Raw genomic sequence first — 22,384 nt, forward strand, 5'->3', positions numbered from 1 at the left:
AAAATAAGAAATCCACAGAAGCATAAAAACACAACAAATGTATGTTGCATAAGAGAACATAATATCTTGATCCTCATTTGTGGTATCACTGAAAACAATATCAGCATCATTTCTAAATTCTTTTTATAATTTAGGGAAAAAATCAACAGCTATCCCAAAACTTCAAGTTTTAAGAGATCTAAACATAAAGTAAAATTTAAGAAATATATTATAAAGGTTTGGGAGTTGGTAGATATGTTTTAGGAATTTTATTTTAGAATCTTGGGTGTCTGATTTTGATTCAATTGAGTGTCACCCAGATTTACTGATGTTCATGTGAATATGTGATCAGAGAGAGTTGGCACAAGTTTTAGTTGATAATATAAATATGAATGGGTTTCCAGTATGGGAGGTGTTTACTGGATAGAATTGCTTTGTAGAGTTGATAGTAGGGTTACTGGATAGGATTGTCAGGCATCAGTTGTTAGGTATAGATGCTGGTTGGAGTTATTGGGTAGGTTTCTGGTTAAGGTTAATAGGTAGAGTAGTTGGCTATGGTTAATGAGTAGAGTTTCTGGGCAGGGTTGCTGGAGATGGGTGATAAATAGAGTTGATGCATAGCACTGATGGTATAATTGGTGAGCAGGGTTGCTGGGAAGTGTGCTTGGGTAGAGTTGATGAGTAGAGTTGGTGGATAGAGTTGGTAAGTATTGTTATTAGGTAGAGTTTCTAAGTAGCTTCTCCCCCTCCAACCCCCAGGTAGAGTTAACTAGAAGAAGTGCTGAATATGGCTCCTTAGGAGAGTTGCTGGGTAGAGTTCTTGGGTAATGTTGATGGGTAGAGTTGATGGATATATTGTTAGGTAGAATTGCTGTGTACAGTTTCTTGGTAGGGGTTTCAGGAAGAATTTCGAGTAGAGCTCCTGGTTAGAGTTGATAGTTAGGGTTGCTGATCTGGTCCTTCCTGTTGAAGTTGGGTAGCAATTTTATGACTTTCTGACCTGATGAACTCTCCTGGTTTTAGTTATTAATTTATTGGTTTTCTTATAGGTTATAGAGGAAAGACTCTTCAATAAATTCAAGTTATTATAGTTACACGAAAGTCTCTTATAATTGTGTAATAACTGTCTTAAGCAGAGGTTGCTCATATAGTCTTTAGAGGATATTTTTGTCTAACAAAGCTGAAAGCTTTAATTAATTTTGATGTGTGTGTGTGTGTGTGTGTATGAGTGTTTGTCTTTACATGTTTATATGCACACTCAATCAGCATATCATGCTTTAACAGTGAACATTCTTATCTACTGAGGAATTTCCCCACCCCAATTGATGTTTTATGGTTTTCATTGTTCATCTAACTTCAAACACTGATTATTTAAGATCATAAGCACAATAAAAATTCCAGATAAAAGCTGGTTGTTGTTGAGTTATACCCACTCCTTATAAGTAGTCTTTCACCCATATTCTTGTTAATAATTTGAACTTTGGTATAATTTTTATTTTGGTCTGTTCTTGATTCTTTTTATGAAACAAATAGATACATATTTTATCTCTCTAAGAAAGGTCTGTCATAAAACAATGCTCTATTGTTTAAAAATATAAATTTATTTATTATTATTAAATTAAACATATACGTACATACAAATGGCTTAGGCAGAAGGCTGAAATGGCTACTTTTCAATGACAGTACTTAAAAATAAGACAAAATTTCAATTCTAATAGTGTAATTGTTGGAAGCATAGGAGAACATGATGAAATATGCATTTTAATATCTGTAAGATAGGGAAAGACACTTGCTACCATGTTAATGGTCTAAATTTAATTTTCAGAAATCACATGGTGGAAGCAGAGAACAGACTCATTTAAATTGTCTCATTCCTCCATATATGTGCCATGGCACATGTGTGCATCTGCACATAATAAATAAATAAATAAATAAATAATAGATAAATAAATGATATGCATTATAAATCTAAATGTAATAAAAAGCTAAACAAATGTATAGCTACAATAACCAAAGAGTACACAGAACCTACAAAAGAAAAATGTTGGTTCATTGAGGAAATCAATAAGATTGACAAATGCTTTTTTAAATTAACAAAAAGGTAGAGATAATGCCCAAATTAACAAAATTATTAATGTAAAGGTGTAAATAACAATAATACCAAGTAAAGCCAAATATTCATTATAACATACTTTACAAACCTGTATTCCTATAAATAGAAAAATGTAAAAGAAATGCATCATTTTTTCGATACATACTATATACCAAACTTAAATCAAGATTAGAGAAGCAAGTTACACAGACTTACAACCCCTAGTGATTTATTTCCTTTGTCTTATTATATTTTATTTTGTTATGTTTGGTTATTTGGTGGCATCTAGCTTGATATTTTTGTTGGTTTCCTGAGTGAATGGGTTTCTAATTTTTGTGTCTTCTCTTGGGATCTTTTCCTTCTGTTGATTTGTTTTGTCTTATTCAAATGTATTAATTTTTATTTTATCGAACTATATTTCATTTTACTATATCTTTAAAAAGTAAATGAAGGAGCCTGGGAGAAGGTGGTGCATGCCTGTAATTCCAGCAGATAGGAGACAGAAGCAAGTGAATCTCCTGATTTTGAGGCCAGCCTGGGCTATAGAGCAAGTTCCAGGAAGACCAGGACTACAGAGAAGAAACCTGGTCTCAAAAATGGGAAAAAAGTAGAAAAGAAAAGAAAGAATGAATGAATAGAAACTTAACCACTAGTGAAAGTTAGCAGCAGAAATATCATTTCTTTCTGTTGGGAGAAGGAAAATCAGTTTTCTCCAATGGATCAATATTGAGTATATCAACCACTCTAGGTCAGGCCTTATGTTCAGGAGTAGTTGATCAATATATAGTGGAGCACTCACTGTGTGTGTGTGTGTGTGTGTGTGTGTGTGTGTGTGTGTGTGTGTTTGCTCTTGTTTGGCTTTATTTTTATATTTAGGTGGTGTCTTATTTATGCTTCTTGGTTTGGGGGTCTGTTGTATTGGATTTGTTTGTATGCTTATTTTCAGATAGAACTTAAAATTGGATGAGTAGGAAAAAGAAAAGAAAAAGTTAGGTAAGGAGAGGAATATTATCTACATATGTTTAAAGTTAATAAATAAATAAGTTGAAAATACAAAAAATTTAAGCCTGCAATTATTTCAGCTTGTCCACTATATATCTATAGTTTTATTGCCTGGAGCTAATTGGCAAGATTAAAAACTAGATCCTGTAGTTATTAATGTCTTACCCAAATTTGTTGTAAAATTGTTTTATCATAATTTATTGAAGTTATGAAATATAAATTAAAATCCAATGGAATAAGAGAATCTCAGAAATGTACCATCACATATAGGGGCTGGTGAATTTTGGTGACATACTAACACCATTCTCTGGGAAAATGATATGTTTTTTTCTTTTATTTTTTCTTTTTTATTATTAATTAATTTATTTACTTTATATATTACCCACAGCTTCCCATCTGTCCCTCCTCTTCTTCCACTACCTGACTCTCCCATCCTGCCTCCCTAATTCCTTCTCCCTTTCTCCTCAGAGATAAGGAGGTCTTCCATGGATATCAACCCACCTTGGCATATCACCATACATTTTCTCCTATTGAGCTTAGACAGGGTATCCAAGCTAGTGGAAAGAGGTACAAAGGCAGGCAACAGAGGCAGAGACAGTCCCTGCTCCAGTTGTTAGAGGTTTTACATGAAGATCAAGCTTCACATCTGTTACTTATGTGTAGGGGATCAATGTCTATCCAATACTTGCACTTTGGTTGGTGGTTAAGTCTCTAGGAACCCCTATCCTAATACTTCAAGTTTTAAGAAATCTAAATATAAAGTAAACTTTAAGAATTATGTTATAAAATAGATAAACCCAGGTAATATTTTATCTTCTGTCCTACTACCTATAATAAATCGTTAATTCCCTTTTTGTTACCTTTGGTTAATTGTTTTACAACCTCTTGGAATGTGCTCTGAGTAGGAGAAGCTCTGGTTACTATCTAAGTGTTACCTGGTGACACTTGGGAGACTGGCAGAGTTCTCATTGCAGTTTTGACTGTCAGAAAAGGACCTAATAGCAGTCCCCCTATAAAAGAGCTTAATAATCATTTTTACAATTTTAGGAATTCTTATAGGAACATCATTAAGACTTATTTATTTGTCTACATAGCATCACTACAAGACAGTAAATTTTTGTAGATCTGAAGATATGTGCTCCAAATGAATGAGATATTAGTGATTGTTATATCTGCTTAATAATAACAGGAAAAGCATATTAATATCAGAAATCTTTCCTAAAATGAATTCTTTTATGGCCTTGCCCAACAGGCACAAACCTGTTGCAGATTATATAATAATCGAAGAAGTCCATCTAAGGAAGATCACATGCTAGTTATTAGCTTGTCCCATTAAGGCTCCTGACACTCCCGGAATGCCCATAGCATCAGTGAGATGGCATCACTGTTAAGAGTGATTTCCTTGCAAATCTTTTTACCTGAATTCAATTCCCAGAATCCACATACAAATCCACATGCAGTGTTACACTCCTGTAATCCCAGCATGTCTTACTGTGGAGATGGGACACAGAAACAGGAAAATAGACCAGAAGTTCCATGACTAACCTGCCTGAAGTAAGATATAGAATGGGACAAAAACAAGGTGAGACATAAATTCAACAGAGTGGAAGAAAAAAACCTGACTCCTGATAGTTGTTAGTTGTCTTCTGATCTCCACATATGATGTGGCACACAGAGACATGCATATTCACACTCATAGGCACATGCATACATGCATGCATTTGCACACACACAAACACTTGCACACACCTTTAAAATGAAGATAAAATCTTAACACGAAAATGCTTCCCTGAACTCTCGATGTTTTGAACTATGAGCAAATCTAACCTGTGCGACAGCAGAGGTGTTCATTTGCAAGCTTGATTCCTGTAGCAGCCTCTTCTGTCTCTCAGATACTCAGATCTCCATATTACTTTTCATTATTTTGTAAATTCTGTCTAGGTAACCAACATTTTCTCAGATGTTCTTTGAACAAGAATTTCAATAATGAGCTATTTTCAAAGTTTCACATCAAAGAAATGAGACTGAGATGGGATAAAATATTTCTGTAAAGTTTGGGTTTATACTGTTTGCCTATGATTAGGCTATATTCTATATTCAAATCCTCTTCAGCAATCAGCACATTGGCCACTGTATCGCAAGCAGTCTAAGTAGCCACCAGAATTCATCCTCCATAATCCCATAATCCCCATTTATACACTTTGACTTTCTTTTTTCTTTATTTATTTTATAAGTATTTTTGCCAACCCTTTTAACTCCCCCAATGCATATGCGCATGTGCATGTTGTGTGTGTGTGCATTTGTGGGGGGAGCGTGTGTGTGTGTATGTGCACGGGTATGTGCACACATATGCATGTACATGCGACAGTGGGTATGGAGAGGTTAGAGGTAAACTTGTAGAAGTCAGTTCTTTCCAAAACCTCACAGCAGATGTGAGTCTTGATCCTCAGATGCTGATTTAGTATGGCTGACGTAGTTTAAGAACATGTATATTTATTATTTCTCATGTGATCCTCAAGTTCTCAGGATGTTCACATTTCAAATCGTCTGTGTATACTATTTCCACAGCGCCTAATTACTGGCATGACTGATTTTACTATGAGTCACATTTTGCATTTTGCAGATATTTTATTTTCCATATATTAAGGATTGTAACAATCCTGAATTGAACAACTCTGTTACAACATGTTTCCAAAAATGTATACCCAATCCATATCTATGTGTCAATGTATTTTAAAACTTTTTATTACTGTTATATTAGTTATGTTGAGTCTCTCATCATGATTTATATGTTGCTTTTATGACTTCCTGGAATGTCATAACTTCTATTTATATGGGATACTATATAGATATAGATAGATATAGATATAGATTTATAGAAATAGATAGATAAACTGTAGTCTTTGCTTCCATATTTCTATAGGTATAGCAGTAAGAAAATTTGTAGGCTAATAACCCTATAATGACAATCAGGTAATGTAGAAAAACAATCTCACATCTTTTACATGTAATCAAGACATAGAACAGATGAAGATAACAAAAAGAACTATGCAGAATATTGAAAGAAATGGAACACAATTTTTTGAGTCTAGTGGTTAGCCAAGTTGTAACTACAAACAAAGGATTCAGGAAAAACAGTAAAGAGCTATTTTAGTGAATACTGGGGTGATAAGATAGTAGAGCACTCTATTGATTATAAGGGCAGGGTATTCAAGTGGTCTCCATATTAATCACTTTCAATGTTGCTTTGACAAATTATGGCAAAACAAATGTAATGGCCTAAAGATTCGCTTTGTCTGAATATCTGCAGCTATATTCGATAAGGCAGCAGGAGCATGAGGCCATTGATCACATTGAATTTGCAATCAAGGGGCAGGGAAATGAATGGTGGCATGCACAAGGTGTCCTACATCATTTCTTCATTTTATGCAGTTTATTTTAGAGTGAGTCTTCCCTCCTCAGTTAAAGTTCCCTGGAAAATTCCACAGGAACATCTTTTGGGTGAGTCCAGATCTCTTTAGCTGACAATGAAAATGAGCCATTGGAAGTATGGATAGATAAAAACAACTACAACACTAACTTCAAACAAAACAAAATTTAAAGCCAAACAGAACTCTATCAATTCTATGAATGTGAAGATTCTGAGATGAATAAATTTGGGACTTCAGGAGTTTGGTTATTAATGATGTTTTAAAAGTAAATTGTATCCATGATGTAAAAGATAAAGTTGAAACAGCAACTGCTAACACCGATTATGTAAGTTTTCTATAAAATCTCCCTGAAATAATTAAAGAGTGTGTCCAGATATTAGAATAGATTTTTCAATGTGCACCAAATAGTCTTACATTAAAAGATGTCAGTATTTAGATAAGAAAGTCATTTCAGAACTTCAAAGCTTTAAGTGACAAAGCTGACTCTCATGTTGGGTTATTATGTTTCCCAACTTTGAGTCAAAGCCAGTGGATTATCATTAATTTCTATATCCTAGGTTCTTTAACAAAAGTATAAAAATGTGTCATTTTAAGTAGATGCACTTTAAACAGTACAATAAAGTCAGCATGACAGCGTATCTATTTATAACATGGTCTACTGAATATTTAACACCCCTGCTGAGTCCCTGTCATAGTTATTTTTCTATTGGTTTGACAAAACATCATACCAATGCAACTTAAAAAACATTTAGTTTGGGGATCATGGTTCTAGAGAGTTACCTAACCAGCGTGATATAGAGCATGATAGCATGCAGGTAGTCATGGTGCTGGAGCAGTAGCTGTGAGCTTACAACTGATCAACATGCCTGAGGCAGAGAGAGAGGGGGGGGGGGGAGGGGGGGGGGGGGGGGGGGGGAGGGAGAGCGAGCAAACTGGGAATTTCCTGAGATTTTGAAATCCCATAGCCTGTCTCAGTGACACATCTCTTTCAAAAGGGCCGTATCTCCTAATGTTTTCTATAATTGTTCTACCAACTGGGTACCAATCAATCAAATACATGCTCTTTTCCAAACCACAACAGTTGCCTTGATCATGGTGTCTTATTGTTGCAATAGGAAAGCAATTAAGGCAGTCACTTACCTATACACACATACATAAAATCTTCAATAAAACAACCTTCTTAGATTTATTGCCATTTCCATTTCCCTATTATGTTTATAAGTGTTTCTGTTTGTCCATAAATGTATTTGTGTATCTATATGTATGAGTATCTCTTTCATACACAAACATAACTATGGTGACATTTTATGTGACTTTTTTCTGTTCTGAGTTCATGAGCAGAATCATATCTTCCTAGACAGAGTTGACCAAATTACACAGATCATATGGTTTTAAGAAATGTTAGGGGTTGAGTAAAAACTACTTAGTGTAATTTTAAATCATTGAGTATTCATATAACTACTATTTCAAAATATTCGATATAAATTTTATTATATACTTAATAAGCACAAATTGGCATTGTCCAAAATGACTCTCAACAGAACTCAGTATAGGAAGGACTGAAACCTCCTATATATGAACAAGCAAATGTAAGAAACTGCTTTTCCCCTCTACAATAGCAAAAGCATTTGTTGCTGCAGGCTTTGGGTATACACAGGCTTATCTGACCTGCCTCTCACCTTTTCATCTCTACCAAACTCAAGTGAAATGGCAAGGTAATCTTTGGGAGCTATTAAAGAATCTTTTATCCATTTAGAAGTCAGAGAATTAAAAGCGAACAAGGCATGATGGAGAGTATTTCAGGGGGACTTCTTCTGGGGGGGTACTGTTCTCCCTCTTTTGTTTTTAAAGCCAATTTTTCAGAGTTCTTGTAAAATCAGGGTAGAAGCACCAACAGTCATTCCCTCCACACTCAGAGAGTCATGAACCCTATTTAAAGAAATATAAATCTATATTAATAATCTTTTATCAAAGGACTGTTATAGCACTGCTGACAACTAATCAGACTATGTAATATATCGATTAGTAATAGCTTCTTCTACTTTTTGTGAGATTACTTCTCTTTTGTCAATTAATTGTTGAGGAAAATTAAGATTTACATCTCTCTTGAGAATATTAAACAGAGACTTAAATTCTTTTGTGGAGAGCTTAAGATAAGATCTTAGCCAATTAGCATCTCCTAGAAACTTTTGAAAATAGTTTGAAATTAGTAAACTCCCTCTCTCTTTTTTTTTTAGACCCTTTATCTGTTTTTTTTTAATTGGATATTTTACGTATTTACCTTTCAATGTTATCTCTTCTCCCATTCTCCCCCAAAACCCCTTATCCCATACCCCCTCCTCCTATTTTTATGAGGGTGTGCTCCAAACATCCTCCCAGTCCCATCTCCCTGTTCTCGAATTCCCCCACACTAGGGGGTCCAAACTTTCGGGGACCATGGCCCTCCACTTCCACTGTGAATTAAGTAAAAATGAAATCTAACGTGGCTTACCACATGATAATTAGAAATACTTTTTTGTTGTTATTGTGAGAAACTAGACAAAACAACAATATTTTGAGGATAGCCTTTGAGCAATTGGATCTTTGGCTGGAACAAACATTTTTTCGACAAGCAGAAACATATATTTTAGGAAATCTTAGGAAAATTATCAATTATTTTAAAAATATAATTATTTCTTCACTTTCTAAAATGTACTAACATATAGGGATATTAAAATATTTTAGTAATTCTATATTGGTGATTGTTTCTGAAGTTTTAGATTGAAGAGAACGTATATATTCAGAATGGCCTATTTTTAAAAGTCCATATCTCTCAAACAAAAAGGAAAACATGTTTAAGAAAACCCAATAACAACATGAAAAATTAAAAAAGGATTGAAGAGAATAGATTTCTTTGCAAAATGCATTTTAATAAAAGCTTTAATGAGTCAAAAAGATACATGAAAATGATATTAAGGTTACAACATTGCTCTTCAAGGTAGCAGACCAAGTGGTAAGAAAACAAGCCATAATTAGCAAACCATTAAAACACATACTGAAACAGCAAATGTTAAAATGTTCACACCGATAATGAAATAAAACAGAAGACTAAACCACCATTCCCAATGCAGACCTAATCCATCACCCATTTTGGAGTTTGTCTTGAAGATAAAGTGTCATTTTGTCCCTGTGACCTTCCTTATGTAAGACCCTGTCATCACTCACATGAGCTATGGAAAGAAATCCTTGAAGTCCTGTGCTTGTTTTTCACGTCTACACTTCACTGCACAATGCTGTGGTATTTTGCAAACATTAACAAAACAGTCATGCTTGTGTACGGTGCTGTTTTCAGGCAAGGGGCTAATCCGGGCAAGTACAGCACATGTATATACTTACAGATGCTCACTGTATTTAAGCTTAGCAGTCTGCTCATGTAGTTCTATTTCTTCAGTATACAAACTTGTAGGTGCATTGGGGGACCATTGCTTGCCCCTCTGATGGACAAATCTTCAGTTAATCAGAAGCTTACATAGAGTTGTATTATGATCAAGAGTGAGGATCCACCCAAAATAGAGTGAAGAATTTTTCTGTGTGCCCACTCTGAATGACATTTGGGAATAGCTGGTAAGATTAGTTTCTCATCTCAACTTCTAGGGTGAGCACATCATACACACAGTCCACAGCTCTTCATCATCTATAACTCCTCTGTGACCCCCTTGATGAAGAGTTAGGGCAGTTCTTTTATGATTCACCCTGTTGATTCCAGAACAGTATTCCAGTGCCTCCCTGCATTTACTTGCTCATCTCTCAAATATCATGTCACACCATGTGTTTTACAGAACATTCAGAGATTATTCTCTAGAGAGATAGAAATTTCTATGTATGCTATTACCTTGAAATAAATAAATGAAAAAATATATAGCATTTCAAACCACCTCATTTGTTGCTATTACTGATTCTAAAACTAAGCAATGGGATAATTTCAGAGCAAATTTCCTCTGTTCCGTATTGCCTGAGTGAAAAACTTGAGTTAGAGACTCAAAGATGGGGTGGCTCTTAAAGTTCATTCACTCCCATGACTGGAGGCTAGAATTATGTGGTTTGTACCCTGTGGCTTTTGAGGATTGCTGTGACTTGCTTCTCTGCGTTGTTTGCCTCCTGCCAAGCATGGTGGGTCCATTCATTTTGCTTAATAGTGTGATGATTAATATTGTCAACTTGGTGGATCTAAAATGGCTGAAGACTTAAGCCTCCGGGCGTACCTATAAAGAATTTTCTAGGTTAGGCACTAACATGGAATGTTCCAGTCTAAATGTGGGTGCCACCATTCCAAGGTTAGGATCCTCAAGAAAGCTAACATTTATCTCTTTGATTTCTGATTGTGGATGCTTTCCTAACCATAGTACTCCCTCCTACTTTCAGTCAAATAAACCTTTCTTCCCTGATATTGGTTCTTCTTAGTTATTTGGCCACAGAAACCTGAAAAGTAGGAATATAGTAACAAATCTCCCACCATGGGTGTCACAAATGAGTAGGACATCATCCACATTACCTTTTTGCCCTTCCTGGAGAGTCATATCATCATGGTTGATGGAGGATATAGTCAATTCTGAACGAACTTCAGATTTATTGCAAACTGAAGGAACCATGTGTAAGAGAACTTGGCTCTCCTGTTTCAACACTTCCTGAGTATTTTTCTCTGACACTCCCTAAGGACTTTCTCCCACTTATTTCGTACTGAACCAATTATCCCCTTTCCACTTTATAGTCCTTTGATCAATGTTGTGAAAGGTGGGATTACAAGGTGGAGATGTCTAGTCTACCAAGGAACTCAGGAGAGGCATTTCTTTGAAATCCTCATTTCCCTTTATGCATTTGCACAAAGAAGTGGAAATGAAAACAGACTTTGAAAACAAATCAGATGATCCTGATGATTAGAGCATTGCTGCTGAGGAAACTGAATGAAGCACTTATTAAAGTTCTCAGAGCCATTTTAATGTACACAGAATCTATGAAGTATGCAAAGTCATTATAAAGTCAAGGATAATGGGCGCAGAAAAAAATCAAACAAAATTTAGGACCATTAAAATTGAAGCCATTAAAATGAAGTCAGAACCTGCAATGGCTATTCTTGATTGTCAACTTGACTATACCCAAAAGTAACTAAAACTCAAGTGACTGGATGCAATTGTCAGAGATTTATATGGCTCAATTATTTGAAGTGAGAAGGCCCATCCTAAATGCAGATCTTTTGAAGTATGAAGATCGTCCATAAATCTGGGCCACAGCTGCCAGTGGTAGCATATTTATTTGATATTCCAGTGTATCCTAAATATTAGTTGAGATGTCCAGCCCAATGGGCTAGATTTCTGAACTTTCCTTTGGTAGACAGCTATTCGTGAACTAGCTGAACTACAGCCTCTACGCTTACAATAAACCATAAGGTGGGAAGGAACTTGATCACAGTGTATGTGTGAATGTAATTCTCAAAAAAATATTTTAAAAAATTGAGCACCCAATGAAAATTTAATTTTCAGTACTATCTTTCACATTCCTTAAAGGAAACATGTAAGCATCTTATTTAAATATGTGTATAATTAAGCATGCATATTTTATGCTAAGAAATTTTATTGAAAGAAGAGAAATGACTCCTGAAAGTTAGTCTCTGACATAAACATGTGCACTACAACGTGTACACACCCCTCCCTAAACACAAAGATCAAATTAAAAAGATACTAAAATACATTTTAAAAATTAAAAAACCAGGAAATTATGAGGTTATTTACATTGAAATTAGAAATGGCACTCAGCAACTAATATTTAAATTGTACATGTATATACATGTGTGTACATGTATGAGACACACAGATAAAATCTAGTTTTAACTTTCTGCAGTATTCAATAAAATTATGGATCTAGGTCTCAGCTGAAATACAGCTTTGATATTCATGAAATATACCATATTTGGCATATTTTGATTGAATATTTATGACTATTCATAGTTAATATGCAAAGTTATGCTAAAGAATTTTAATGCTTTTTTTCTTTGCAGTGCCTCCTCACGTGCATTTCAAGATTACCATTTTTAACCATCAGCTGTTTTTTTTTATCAGGTAGGCTTGTTAGACAAACTACTGTAGAGGGGATTGGGGGCCATTTATAAGTGGTTATTTGGGGCTTTGGCATAGACACCTTCATCATAATTAATATATTTTTATTGCAGAAATATTTGCAGCTAACACACAAGCATCCTTTAAAAATGGAATTTTTATACTCAAGAGTCCAATTAGGAGTTCTGGGAGAATTCTAACACTGGTGTGTGTTTTCAGACTGGGGAATATTATCCCTTAAAGAAACATATTTGTAAAATATTAGTGGTGCAAATGTCTCTTGGCCTCAAGTGGAAAGGGCTGGAATGATCATGACACATTATTAAACATGATAGCAGTGTTGCAGCCGTTCTCTCAAAGGGGATTTTTCAATTTCCCACTTGCATCTCTTGAATCCCCCTTCATTCCATAATTTTCTCTGTTATTTTAGCCCTAAGCAAATAAAAACAAATATAGTATGCTAGCCTCAGTGTTACACGTTTAAAAAATGAATAACAAGAAAATAAATGACATCCTGTACATTATCTTACTCCAATAATATCAGCTGAGATAAGATCAGCTGAGTTTCCAGTCTCAAACCCAAATACAAAGTCCTTTATATTTGTGGTTGATGAGGAGGAATATTTTTCAGAGAAAACATAACAAATATATGAATTAAAATTTATTTTAGAGGTAATATTCCTGACGATGATGATGAGGAGGAGGAGGAGGTGGAGGAGGAGAAAGAAAAGGAAGAGGAAGATTTTTCATCAGCTACTAATTAGAATGACTATGTTGGGGAAAATCAACCATTTTTTTTTTATTAGAATTGAAACTCTCTATAGGAACAAGTGCTTGTCTAATTCCAAAAACTTGGTCAAAGTTTATGGCTGAATACGGATATGAACGTGAGAGGAGAACATATCATTTTTCTATTGTTTCCCTAAATTAACATGCTGTTATATTATCTTCTAAATATTCATGTTTGTATCGATAGAATACTAAGGTGCTCAGCATGGATCAGAGGTGCTCTTTGAAAAGGGTGATAGTTAACATGGAGAGGTTTGTCAAGGAACAGACAATTATCAATAAGTCCTTGTTAAACAAGACATCTCTATCACTCCCAACCCACCCACACAAGGCCCAGAGACCATGAAAGAATAGAGGTTAGTAATAATTTAAGAAGTGGATGTTAGTATAGAGTGTCATGAGAAGTTCCCATTCAGACACTGTGATACTAGGGTTACAGACATGAGTATAGAGCAGCTGTGAATACCTGCATAAGATTAGTCCTACCAATTTTCCACCACACATAGAGGAGATGCCCATGAGATGGTATCCCTTCTTGATTATTAAATGACTCATAACAGTTAGAAAAGGGCAGGTGTGTTATTTTCTCTAATGACATCAACACTGAGGGACTGGGTAAGAAGGATTTAAAGGATAGGAATGGAGATCAGAAGATAATAGTGGGAGAATATAATCGTTATACTTTGCATATATGTAGAAAGCTATAAAAATAAGAAAAAACACTGGTTAGCTATCATCAACTGTTGCAGCTTCAATAGGTAATTCAATAAGCACTTGAGAATATTTCACGTGTCAGAAAAATGGTTACTTTTTGTTAAAATGAACTAAGGAAAAGAAACCTAAAAATTTCAATTTCTAGTAAATAAAATTATATAAGCCCAAAGATTTGAGAAACACATGCTTCTACGCACCCAATGACCAAGAAACAAATAAACAACATTCCCAAAAGGTTCAAGAATAAGAACATATGTTTCCATGTTGAAAACGATAATGTGTCACAAAATTGCACATTGTAAAAAGGAAATATTCCTTTACCTTTAGTTATGTGTCCTTTTGTTTGCATCTATGCAGATATGCACTTGTGTGTGCAGTGTCCACAGATTCCAGAAAAGAGTAAGAAGGGTCCTGCAGCTGCAGTTCTTGTATATTCTGAGTCACCTAGTATGAGTGTTGAAAACAGAACTCACTCTAAGACCCTGCCTCTCACACACAGTAGTTAAAAACATAATAATTACTTAGTACATTATAAATGCACAATAATTCTTCATTAAGATGTAGAGATAGACGTTGACCTTAAGTGGATTTGTAAGTCTTTAGGGCTATAGATTAATATTTTGAAAACCACTGTACATGTGTATTCGAATAGTTTTTTTAAAAAGTAAAATGATGACAGCAAAATCAGGAATCCCACAAAATGACTCAGGGAAATGTGAGGCAACGCCTTCAGTTCTGTTCCCACTGATGACTCCCTCGAGCTTGATCAACTGGTCACACAGATGGCACTTATTAAATAAATGTTTAATAAAACAAAATATTATGAATCTGGGAAAGGGACAGGTAAGGAGGATGGGACAGGAGCAAACTGAACGAGTTTTTAATATCTGAAGCTACAACCAATGAAAAGAGTAAATAATATAATGTTGAATTTTGGCTCAAAATATAAGTTACATGTATATGAGTTCACACTGACATAAATTTTATGTAGGATAAAATTATCCAATATTCTGAAAAATTATCAGTTCAAAATCCAAGATTCTTCAAAGAAACACAAACCCATAGTATTTTTGAAGATATAATGATAACTACAATGTCTTGTGGTGAATTTTGAGACGAAAAGGAGTACGTGGTGCTGGGAGTGGGTGCAGCCTACATGGCCTAAGACAGGGCTCTCACCCTCCTTTCACCCACATCAGAGTCCCTTGACGTTGCCCATCGTCGACAGCCTAAAGCCTTCGACCATCGATGTGACTCGTCTCACATCAGTGTTTTGGGGTTGTGAACTTGTCTAAGACCCCCCATAATTAGACATCCAAATTCAAAACTCACATAGTTGGGATTGAACATAAGACGCCTTCTCTAACTAAACAGAGAAGGGGGAGATGCCAGAAGCCAGGACCCTCGCCCTTACCCTTACCCCCTACCTTTCCCCACCTGCACAATGTCCCCTGAAGCTTGGCAACTGTAAGATCCTGCTTAGCAACTGCAGATAGACTCAAAGCAGAGTACCATGTCTTATTAAGAATAGCAGGGAGACCATAACTCAAGCAGTGTACCATATCTTCTGAAGAACTGCAGGTAGATCATAATTTAAGGCAGTGTACCATATAGACCATGACATGTTTCAAGGCACAGGCCAAGAAGATTTTGTACTTTTCCACCACCTGGACCCTCTTACCCCCCTCCCCTTGTAAAACATGCTATAAAAAAGCATTTCATGTTCAAAAAAAAAAAGAAATTAAAATAAAAAAAAAGAAAAAAAAAAGATAGAGTCTTGGGAAAAACCAAGAAAGTATAGTTAAAATATAAATGTAATAACATTGGGTTGTCACGCACAAAATGTAACTCAAGATAACATATTAATGTGAAATAATAGCAGGAAAATTATTGGTGGGGTTTCTGTGTTCTGTCTTTCTATTTGTATGCAGATTAAAGTTTTCTGAAACAAAGGTGTGCTATATTTATTAATTTTAGATTTGTTTTTGTTTTTTAATTGTATGTAGTTGTGTTTATCTATGTGTGGGTATATTCATCTAAGTGTAGATGTCCACAGTAGCCTGAAGGGGGCATCAGATTTTTTGGAATAGGTCAAAACAAAGACAAGCCATCAAATTTTCAGAATAAAAACACAGAGACACCTCAACTGTGGTCATGCAAAGATGAAAACCACCAAATCAGAAGAGTTTAAAGGATAGCTCAATAGAAAAAGATGTGGCAGGAAATCACAAGCAAGAGGATAGGCTTAGTGCAATAGTCATATTGTGATGCAGAAAACTAAATTGGGTAACTTTATTTTTAAAACTGGCAGTCAATGTTCTTCAATAATACCACAGAGAATTTGGAATGGGCCATGGTTATTAAAAGTTTCAGAGGGATCAACAAAAGTTCCCTTAACTAGAGTTAATAGGTCCTCTAAGGATACTCACTACTCAATAATAGCCCTGGCTCTCTAAAAAACTATAAACCAGGAAATCAACACTTTCTCTTATAAATGTGGTTATTATTGGACAAGCAACACCACTCCTGATTTCCCTTTCCAAGTATAAGCAGTTTAATCTTCTCTAGAACCAGGTCTAGCAAAAGGGAGCCTTCTCTAAATAGTTGGCCATTTTCTCCATGCCCACCCTTGCTGCTTGGCTTCACATTTAAATCAGCTTTGTACAAACCCACTTTTGAGATCACTGATAATGAATACTTTAAGCAATGCATATACAAGTCATAGAAAAAATTCAGTAAGAGATAGAGTGTTGGGGATTAATGTGTGATTACAGTGAAAGATGATACCATGAAAATGAAAATGAAGAGAAACAAAAAAGCCTTGAAAGAGATAGGTGAAGTATGTGTATCTGTGTATGTACAGAGTTATGTCTATATGCACACATATATCTCTATTTATGCATATATACTTATTTCTGTATGGTTTATGGCTAATATATGTATATATATGTATAAATATATGCATAAGATAGACATACTATATGTGTATGCATGCTATTCATATCTATTCATGTATATTTACACATATACACATAAAAACTTACATGTATAAACATATATTGAATAGAGAGAGAAATTATTAAAATTTGTAAAAAAAATTGGTTATGAGAATGATGCAGGAACACAGATAATATGAAGTAAATGAAAATAAAACTAGATGAGTATAAATGGTTGAAAAGTTTTACAGTAATCTGTGCTGAGGAAATAATTCTGTGCAAGTGACAGAGTACTGGTTTCATAATATGCTGTGCCAAATGTTCATAATTAGGGGTATTATAATTCCCCATACGTTCTGTAAAGTTAGTAAATGATCTTGGGATGCTACATGAAATTTCAGCTAATCACTTGCTCAACTTCAGAGAATGTGTGGTGGTCCAAAGGGCCATTCATTCCACTTACATAAACAAATGTGTTTATCACGAATAGGCATAGAATGATGACTCAGCAGTTAGTAACACTTGCAGCTCTTCCAGAGGAGCTTGAATACAGTTCCTAGCACCCAAAAGAGAAGGCTACAACTGCTGTATATGGCTTTATAACTCTAGCTCCAAGAGGATCTGACTCCCTATGCTTGCTTCCAAGGGGACATGCACTCATTTGGACATACACACACACTAATACACACATAAACATAATTAAAAATTAAAAAATCATATAGGTACATAGTATACATGTAAATGCAGAGTAATAAATTAGTAAAATAATACATTCAAATAGAATTATTATCATTTATTTTTAAATAATATAGTATTGGAGATTATTAAGTTTTTTGCATTATGGAAAATTTTTAGAAAATTATCCACAATTACAAATTAACAATTGAGAAACTATCATTTTCTCACCCATTCTATGAAAGAAATAAACATATTTAATGAATTCAAAATTCCATAACCTCCCAAAGTTGAATTACTTATATGACTATTGATTTAATAATAGTTAATTATTTTCACACTGAGTATGAGTTTATGAGTTTGCTATTTAGCTGAAGCAAAATAAAAGCATCTATTTAATTATAAGGTTTGGCAGGACTAAAACAGACTAATTTTAGACTTTCAACTTGCCTTTCCCAAACTGGGCTGCACATTGAGTCAGTTTTGGCATGGGAAACTAACTGCATACTGGGAAAATGTTAATGCTATTCTGATGGATAACATTCTATTAATAATGTCTGCAACTTCTACTGATGTGTTTTCGAAAGACCTTATTACTAATTTGTCATGTTCCACGCCTTCCTCTTTAGTCCCTCACAGTGTCAAAACAGAACTGCCTGCCTGCCTCCCCTCCTCCAACTCCTCCATGACATTCCCACATTACTCTTCCAAATTTATATCTTCTTCCTTTATTTTCAAATCTCCCTGAGTCTGATTAGTGCTGCTCATATTCATATATTGAATTATCAAATAATAAAGCAACACAGAATAAAATGCTAAACTTAACAATTTGTGCTTTCGATGGCATGCTTCTCTAATTATATATTATATAAGGAGATAGGTTGGATTTGTGCTGTGCAAATTTTGGCATTTTTATATGTCTATGGGAAGCATGTAATGAACATGTAGTATGTGTATCCACATGTGTGTTGTTGAATGTGTTTGGAACATGTGTTTCAGTATGTAGAGGCCAAAGTTTGATATGGCCACCATCACAACTATAACAACTATGTTCTGTATCTAGATGGTGTCGCTCACTGAATGACACAGTAGGGTAGTCTGACCACCCAGCTTATTCCAGTCATATTTTCTCTACTTCTTGACAGCTGAAGTTATGGGTGGCTTACTGTGCCCAAATGACATTTTGACATGGATTTTGGAGGCTTGAACTCTGCTTTTCATATTTGCACACCAAGGACTCTAACGACAGAGTCATGTCCCAGCCTTGTCTACATGTGGGGCAGAGCTATGGTTTTCCTTCTAAGCCATAAAATAGCTGTCTGCCAGTACATTATAATAGAATTGTTTCCTAGATATCATGATACTACTCAGGCAATAAGCTTCTAGAATAGACTTCTAAGAATATTTTGTTATTTTTAGCAGCTTTGTTTATATGCAAAATAACATTTAGCTACTTAATAAAATTATTATTAATGACTTGATTACATTGATCACTGCAATGGAGTTCCTAGCTTACACTTTTCATCTTTATTATCATCTGCAGGTCAAGTTAGCCTATTAAATGATAAACAATTTATTTCTTTAAAAACTGTATCATGGAAATAGGGGATAGAATTTATTGTGCACTTTGGGTCAGTGTTTTAGACATGGCTTCAGGTGTTTTAACATTAAGTTAATTCACCTGAGTTAGGTTCCACAGAAATGGGGACTGGGAAGAGTTGTGTCAAAGGTGGGTAGGCAGAAAAGTCACTGTCTGGGGATCCAGTAAGGCCAGAGAAGAATGGGGTAGGCAAGGAGCCAATCTAACTCAGAATGTGGGTTCAGAATGTCTGAATGAAGGACAGGGGCTTAGATCTTAAGAGCACTGGGAACTCTTGGAGAGGACCCAGAATAAATTCCCACCAGTTAGAAACCATTTGCAACCCTACTTGTAGAGGAACTCATGCCCTCTTCTGGTCAATACAGACACCCTGCTCATAGAAAGTGCAAAGAAATATGAGCAGGTAACAAAACTCATACATATTAAAAAAAATTAAAAAGAAAATTAAAAATGAAAGGTCTAACCAAACTTCCCAAAGGGAATTCTGGGAGAGAGGAATTGTTCCAAAATTTCTATTCTACTTTGGATCAAAGCACTAACAGTTTTTGCTGACACTCCCCACCCCTTCTTAAAGTCTATTATGTGAAAACTGATTTACCCTTTGCCAGCATGTATCACATGTGAGAATATGATTAAAATATATTTATGAAAATATTAAATACGTAAAAGACTATCTTCGTGTGAACCATCAAGTGTGAGCAATTAGGAGAGCTTCAAGAGACCCAGCCACATGCTCACACTTGATAATTGCACTGTAGGAGTTGGATGTGGGTGTCCACTATATCTGAGACCTGGTATATAATTTCTTTTTAAATTTATTATATCCCTTTTATTTATTTTGGATGCATAGCCAGTTTGAAATAGCACTCTCTTCTTTAGTGTCACCACATGACACCTGGAAATCCACCTAGGTGGTCAAGCTTGATAGTGAATACTTATACTGACCTGCTGAATCATTTTGTTAGCCCCAGTGTAAATAATTGCTTTCATTATGGAATTGAGGAACACTGAGGACATGTCTTCAGGCCACCCGGTAGGAAAAAGCAGAATTACAATGCACATCCTGTCAACTTGGCTGTAGAGAGTAATCTTTGCATGGCATACTCACATTTATAGTTTTGAAATTAGCAATATGTAGAGATTATCAAAGTCTGTTGTGGTGGTTGCTTATGAATTCATATAATTCCCAGGGTATTAATTTAAACCCAAAGTAGTACTGGTTACCAGAAAACGTGCAAGAAAATTTTCTTATTAGGTAATTCAAGGTATTATTTAAAATGCAACTTTTACTGGAAATATATACTTCTGGAATAATTGAATTCTATCTATTTATACCAAGAATCCTTTTTCTTTACAGAATGATTCTTTCTGCAGATATGGTTCACATTTTGTTTTAATATTCATATATTTTTTCAGGAAGACAAAATTAATCTATATAGATTTGATTTTCCTTATTTTAAAACCAAGAGTTTGTCCAGAAAACTCACTTAAGAAAACTCCAGAATCAATATGTAATTAAGGCACTCCCATGCAAGATTAGAATTTACCATTGTAGCAAGTTTTAAGTTGAAGATCAGGCATTGCCAACAGCAAACAGAATATGACATGCTACACACCCAGATATTATGCCAATGTAATAAGTACACAATTACGAGTTTTAATAGCAATATGATGCATAAAAGTTTGAAAATGCTTGGGGGGGTGTTAATGATGGGCCTACATAATTTAAAGATAGGTATTAAACTACAGGCAGTAAAATTCAATTACAGTTACTATAAGACGAAGTCAGAAATATTTCTTTGAAGCAGTAGGAGCCCAGCATCATTCTACCAATAAAGCCTCCTACTGTCACGGCTGATCACACTTTTATTCTAATAATTTACTTTATAAGTATAACAGAGAGACTGAATGGTTCCGTGGGATTAGGCAATCTTATTATTTTATCATAGTGATACACTGCATTTCATAGAAACAACATGAGTAGACTTTACAAAGGGTATTTTAAAACCAGGGATAACTATGAGCCAGGCTCCTAAATCAACTAGGAACTTAAAACAAAAAAACACCATATATGAATGGGAGAAGTAATTCTGGTGGTGGCTGGGAACAGGAAGATTGGCAGTTAGAGCTAGACATCATTCTGAGAATCATAAGAATATTGAGTGGATACATTCATTTTCAAGAGTATCAAACAAATGTAACAGAGGTGGAGGAATTTCTTATAGTGTTTTCTCCAAAACCATAGATATCGATTTATGGACATTTTTATTTCATTACTTTAATAAGTATATCCATACGATTTTTTCTTTTGAGTCAAAACTGCTATATGGTAGATTTAAACTCCCGAATGCTTGCATGCCATATTTTTTACAAGAAGAGTAATTCTACTTAAGAGTACTTTTCTTCAAGGGAAATAAAATTGTCCACAATCTATGCAAATTACATGGAGAGCGTGGATCTGAATGAAATGTTCATAGCCTTAACTGACAGATTATTAGATGCTAAGAAGAGAATATACAGCATTATGCTCTGAAAATTTACAGGCATAAAAGGGAAGCACACATTAAGATTCTGTTTATATGAAAACATAGCAGGCCATTGGAAAGTTAGATATTAAGTTACATCTCTTATTTTATCAGCAAAACACCCAGTGTGTGTAAATATTTTTGTGAGGTATCATTATCTATGGGTGACTTTGTTAAGAAAATATGATTGCAAAATAGCAAAAGAAGCAAAATAAATATTCAAAATGTTCTTCCCTTGAACTCTACCTCCACACTCAATAAAATGGCGTTTGTGTGGGATAGAGAGGTAGCTTAGTTGCTGTGCTTCCTCTTCTGTAGGATCTATTGGATCAGTTTCTAGCACAAACACCCAGAGGTTCACAATGTCCTGTAACTCCAGTTTGAGGGGATCTGATGTCCTCTTCTGACCTATATAGGCAACTGCACATATCACACATATACATTCACACACTTACAGACATACACACACACACACACACAAACATGCACACACAAACACAAACACACACACACACACGGGGGGGGGACGGAAAGGGAGAGAGGGAGAGGGAG

Source organism: Grammomys surdaster, unplaced genomic scaffold, assembly GCF_004785775.1.
Source record: "Grammomys surdaster isolate TR1022 unplaced genomic scaffold, NIH_TR_1.0 133, whole genome shotgun sequence".
In the NCBI taxonomy this organism is placed as follows: Eukaryota; Metazoa; Chordata; class Mammalia; order Rodentia; family Muridae; genus Grammomys; species Grammomys surdaster.